Below are 6,481 nucleotides of genomic sequence, written 5' to 3' on the forward strand. Positions count from 1 at the left end.
CGTACCGCAGGCGGTATAGAGGCATGGCAGGCGGTGAAATGGAACACAAACATCAGGAAAGGAATGGTTTGTAGCGTTGCAGTTGGTGATGGGTTGGTTCGTTGGTATAAGGATTTGAGAAAAATACATGCAATTTTAAGGGCGTTTTGTTGTTTAATGAGTTTATCTCATTTTAGTGCGAGACTGAAAAAGTTATATTTCTTGTTCTTAAGGAAACCAAGAAAACGAACTTTTTATAACATGGGTTTCGTATAGGGTAGGGTATAAGTCTTACAACGAACTTTAGGAAAAATAGTGAAACTTAAAAGTTTTTCCTTCGTTTTCTTCTTTTTTTTGTTGCTGGATTGGGTGTGGAGGTTGTTGTAGAGTGAATCAACCAAAAAGTTAAAAGAAGAACAAGTTAGATCGTCTTGAGTTCGGATGATGGTAATGATGAACCTTTGACATTCACATATCACATTCCTCCACGCAAGTAATTACATTAAATAATGAAAATCATGCTTGAGAAATGGTTGTAAGTTTAGTTAAGACTTAATATTTGTATGTTCTTATTCTTTTTAACAGGGTATTTCATTAAGCGCGTTCAACCTTTGAACTGAAATAAAACGTTGTATATCATTTTAATTTCTATGTATGAAATATAACATCGTTAAAGTTTACCGTGGCTTCTTTCAATAGCTCGCGTTCGGAGAGTTCACAGTTTTTAGGTGGCACATGGAGAGATTAAATTCCAGACCTATGGCGTGACATTTCACCGCACTAACCTTAACGACACACTGTTATTAATCTCACCTTTAACTGTTTAATACAAACGTAAGTATTTCGATCTTCATGGCTTAACAATCGATATTAGTACCCTTACTATGTAAAGACACAGTGAAAAGCACTAGATAAGGGAGAGAGGGGTTGAAAGGAGGGTTTGGTGCACATTGGTTCTAAATTATTGAATATTGCAATGGCTGGGAAAGAAAGAGTGTGGCAAGGCATTCCACATTCGCGTAGTACGGCTAAATAACGTATCTCTGTATTTGACAATACGACCGAAGTTGGGCTCGAAGATATACTGATGAGCATTCCTAGAAGCGCGAGTATTACGGTTGAACTGTTTAAGGTGAAGTATGCTGCTGGGTATTTTTTTAAAGCATAAACCGTTGATATAATGGTAAAGGGGCCGTTTAAATATTACGTAAGCAGATTTATTACAATTATTTACCCCCCCATCCCACTTGTCAGCAAAAGTAAGCAAAGCTCTTACCCCCTCCCCCCATGCTTACGTAAACATTTTTAAATTAAAAATGTATTTTCTTTATATTATAATTATTATGTTATATTAATTAAATTAAATATAAATTAAAAATATAGAGATTAGATTTTACTGATACAGTATTTAACATAGAGTAAGTGACAAAAATATTATAATCTTACGAACATAACAAACTAATTTTAAATTTTTGGTACACGAGTATTAAATCCAAATTAACAGTCTTCAGTCCATGAAACCCGGATCCATGATTCTAAGTTTTCGATGACATTGGATTGCTTAGATTTCTGCTCAATGTTGTGAGTCTGCTCACTTTCATCCGATTTTGGAATGTCTACGTCGTTCTCATCAAGTCATTCAACATCATGGTGCTCTAAATTTTGAATAATGCACATCAGTTCATTAGCACGACGAGCAGCGACTCTTACAGGTTTAACTTTCCTATCAGTGTGCGTGTTTACTTTTTTATGGATCTTCTTGAAAGCCTCAATTTTACCGTCGGACAAAAATAATCGTAGGGCATTTGCAGGAAATCTTTGAGCGAAGCACTTAAGCGTAGAGCTAAATTGACTGGATGATCAAGAAATTGACCTCCTTCATCCAAAACCAAGTCATCAACACTTTGTTTTACTTTTACAGGTGGTGGAAGAAACCTGTTGTCTAGTAATCTGAATAGGCCACTTCTTGGAAGACAGCATTCTGTATTTTTCCATTTTATTTCTGAATACTATTTAATGTCTGGAAAATCAGGAACATCTTGTTTACCTGCCCCAACATATTTTGCAGTAACATTATAGCCATCGATTTCCACTGAACTCCATACTTCAGCTAATACATTTCCTGCAAATTCGAAATTAGATCTTTCTAAATGTTCATTAATTGTAACGTCACGTTCATCCAAATGAGACCCAAAATGGTCATGAGGCAATATTAAACCAGCAAGTTCCCGACTAAGAGGAGCCATTCTGCGCTCTACTCTACGCACTTCTTCCAGGAGCATTGGTAGCTAAAAACAATGCATCGAGATCATATCGCTTAAAGTGTTGTATAGCAAACCCTATTACTTTTTGATAACGCGGATTTTCATCTGGCCCTCCATCAACCGTCATGATTACCACTGGTTTTACTACTCCATGCTCAGTTTTAGCTAATGGTCGAAACTCTTCAAAGTAGAGAAGCGTCTCGAAATCCTGAGCATGAGTATTAGCAGTAGATGAACTATGCTTTCCACTTCAAATAGCGATGTATGTTGGTCCAGAACATCCAACGGCTTGCGGTTGTCCTAGCATACTGGAAGTGATTTTGATACCAGCATAAACAGATGGTATTAATTTATGACGCTCAGCAATTACCCAATCGTGGTCAGGCAATTTGATTCTATATTCCATGTGCATTAGAAGATTTGCTTGCTTATTTGCCGCAGTTACACCAATAGGAACTCGAGCTTTATCATCTTGAGATATGAAAAATACTTGAGCTATGTTCTCTAAATAAAGGATTGATGTTTCAGCGAACTTGCTATCTAAGTGGCTTTTGTGGTGATCAGTTTGAGCCCGAGTGAGTTTAACAGGGACTGTCGATACATGTCGTCGTCCCTCTGCAGAATAAGATTTTCTGGGAATCAAACGAAGATATGTCCCACTGCGACTAATGTCAAATCCTATTTTACGTAATTCATGTGTGAGTTTATCAAGAGTTTTTACGCTGCTAATAGATTCCGTTCGTCTTCTATCATCTGCTGCACTCCCAAATAAAGCTATATCCGCAATTGTTTTCAATAATGATGGTTGATTGCTTTCAAGATAACTACGTCCCACTGAATCCCAAATCAAATAGGGTGGCGCAACAGTCCGTTGTGAACCAAGGCCTAGTGACTTACAACTCTCAACCATTCCTGTGTGCGAGTACTGTTGTCAGGAATGGAAGGGACCTACAATTTTAGGCCGAATCCGAACGGCTAGTTTGAGAAAGCACTTTTTCATGACAAGAATTACTCTTGAAGGATTTGTCAATTCCTAGCAAGAGGCAGTACCCACGAAAATTATTTTTTTTTTTTTAAATTAAGGTGGCACAGGCAGGGATTGAACCCAAGACCCCTTGCATGACAGTCCAACGCACTAACCATCATGCCACGGGTACTGCATGATCCCTAAGAGATAGTCTTTTTTACTTGCGACATATAGGAACTATATGGCAAGTTTTGCATTCGTGCAAAATTTCGAACTCGAGATTTTAATCAAACATGATATTACGATGGTAGAGAAGCCGAAAAAAGTGGGTCCCGCGATTCCGTCCGGTCGGTTTTGTCTGTCTGTCCACGCTCCTACAGCCTAAACCATTGGGTCGATTGAGTTCAAACTTGGAAGTTAAGGTTTTCAGCAGATTCGCGTTAGGCGTTTTTTTCATTTTTTTTTTAAGATCAAAACTAACAGTGGCCCCCATACAATTTTTTTGGTCAAAAAACGATAATTCAAATTTTCTCAAAAACAAACCGATAGATTTTTCTTAAATTTTCTCTAAAATTTTATTTTTTAACTTGGCTTCTTTTAATAAGAAAAATATATTTTTGTATTGCTCAGGAATGGTACCGCTCATAGAACCGTTATTTTGTTTTTTAATTTTCTCAGCAACTTATGAATTGATTTCAATTATTTTTTTTCTGACTAAGCTCTTATATTGCCTTAACAATATGTGATTATCAAAAGTGCAATTTTTAATTGTTTGAATTTTTAAAAAAACATTGAAATTTTTTTTTTCAAAACTCAATATCTCAAAAACGGGTCAACATTTTTTTACAAAATTCAAATGTAAGGCGTATATTTTTAATCTCTAAACAACTGCATACCAAAAATATTTTTAGAACAAAATTGAAAAATTTTATAAACAAAAAATTAATTTAAAAAAAAACCGCTCTAACGATTTTCAAAAAAATAATTTGGAAAATCAACGGTTTTTTTATTTATAAAATGGCATTTAAATTTTTGAAGACAAACTTTTTTTTCAGGTAAAATTTTGAATCTTAAAAAAAATTTGTTTTAATTATTTTTACTGTATTTAAAGTAAATTATTTTGACAAAATTATAATTACATTCCTATCTTTTATCCAAATTAATGCATTTGGTTATTAATGTATTTTTATAACTATAACTATTGTAAATACCAACTATAGCCGTGTAGCGCCACTGCATCGGATTAACGAATATGATATGTTTAATCAACAATCTATTTTAAAGTGTCTATCAAGAAGTAATATCTTGGTACTTTTGTATACCTATATGATTTTAAAATATTATTCTTTTGCTTGCCTCCGCCTAAATAAAACAATAAATACTTAGTACAAGTTAAAGAAACGGGCCAGAAAGAGTATTTTCTATTAGAATCACTTTTTCAACGTGTACACATTATACCTACCTACTTATAAAGGTATTACGTACATACAACTTCCTGTTCCTATACTTGTTTCTTTTAAACTTTAACGAAAAAAATAAACTGAACTTAATAAATCCATGTTTGCGCTGAAAACTTATAGGAAATGAGAAATGGGATTGGATTGTAGTAAGAACCTTCCAATTACCAATAACATTCCTTCATTATCATCATAAACATGGCTTTATCTATCTAACCTAACTACCTAACTACACAACCAATAGGAGGCGATCGCTTTAAAATTTAAACATTCATGGTCTGCCTCTTTCTTATCTTATTTATTTTCCATCCTGGTTCTTCTTATATGAAATTACAATAAAGCTATCTAAAGGAAAAAAGCTTTGAAGGAACAAGTTGAATCTATATATAATAGAAACCATTTTTCATATACAAAGATCGTACCCAAGTAAAACCAGACTTATGAATGTAAATAACAACAAATATGGGTAAAAGATCCTAAACAGCTGACATAAGCATGCAAAAGTTTGTTTCATCCCCTTATTAGATACAATATTAAGCCATTTTGTTTGTTATATAAAGTGCATTGATATAAATAAAACAAAAACAAATTCATGAACCTTCATATGGATGCTCTTTATGTGAAAACATATACAAGTGTAGACTTTTTGGGTCGAAAATTAATTATCTCCCTTATTCTGCTGGCTGCTTATGGGAATGGAAATAATATTTTTTCTCGCTTCCGCTGAATTTCTCCACTTTCGATACTAACGCCAACGACTCGGTATCGGTATCTTGTCGTCCTAAAAGTTTCGGCTCTTGAGAGTACTATGGTTTTCATATAGAAAGATCGCGCGGATTTTTTTGAGACAAATCAAATGGCGTTTATATCTTTGAAGACAAACTTATTTTACAGGAATATTTTAAAATCTTATATAAGTACTTTCTTAAACATACTTTTAGCATACAGGAGCAAGTTCGTGCGACCCAGTCGTGCATTTTATTTATTTCTGAATTTTCATGACAAATATCTAAAATAAATAAACTAAAATAAAACAGAAATACTACCGATGACGTAATCATCATCTAGACTCCCCTAAACCTCATATCATCCAAAATAAGCAAAACAAAGACCCCCCACCCCCTCATAGTGCTTACGTAATACTTGAACGGCCCCAAAAGAGAATGAGAGAAAAAACTTAACGACGATGTTTGAGCGACGCAAATGAACCTATAATTGTAATATCACCAATCGATCTAAATGCCCTACGTTCAATACTGTCTAAGAGGCTTGTTGCAGGAGTACCAGCACAGAGATAAGAGTTATACTCCAGCTTTGGCCGTATATAAGTCTTGCAGATAACAGCCAGATCAAAGGGCGAGAAAAACTTCTTGCATCGCCTTAGAAAACCCAAACATCTTGCAGCATTTTTGGCGACATCGAGGATGTTATCGTTCGAGATGTTCAGATAATTAATCAGCGTTTCCGTGACCTAAGTGCAATCGGTCGGTAGTTGGAGGGTGATGAAAGTTCGCCTTTTTGGGTAAGGGCTGGACAAATGGGGTTTTCCATCATCTCGGAACGAGACTTGAGGAGTAGCACAGATGAAGAAGCTTTAATAGTGGTTGAGTCTGCCTAGAAAGTTCTCTAACCCTACGTCATGTGGGAACCAATGTTTCAAACGGCAACACACAATATTTTTCATCTCGACTTACTTATTTCTAATCAAGTTAAGGGTAAACTTATCACGGCACGTGAGAATTTTGAACTGCTACAAGTGTCCGAATGTATGCTCATCGCTCAGCCATTCGGATTCTCGGCATTGAAAATGTTGA

This window comes from Eupeodes corollae, chromosome 1 (genome assembly GCF_945859685.1).
Source record: "Eupeodes corollae chromosome 1, idEupCoro1.1, whole genome shotgun sequence".
Taxonomy (NCBI): Eukaryota; Metazoa; Arthropoda; class Insecta; order Diptera; family Syrphidae; genus Eupeodes; species Eupeodes corollae.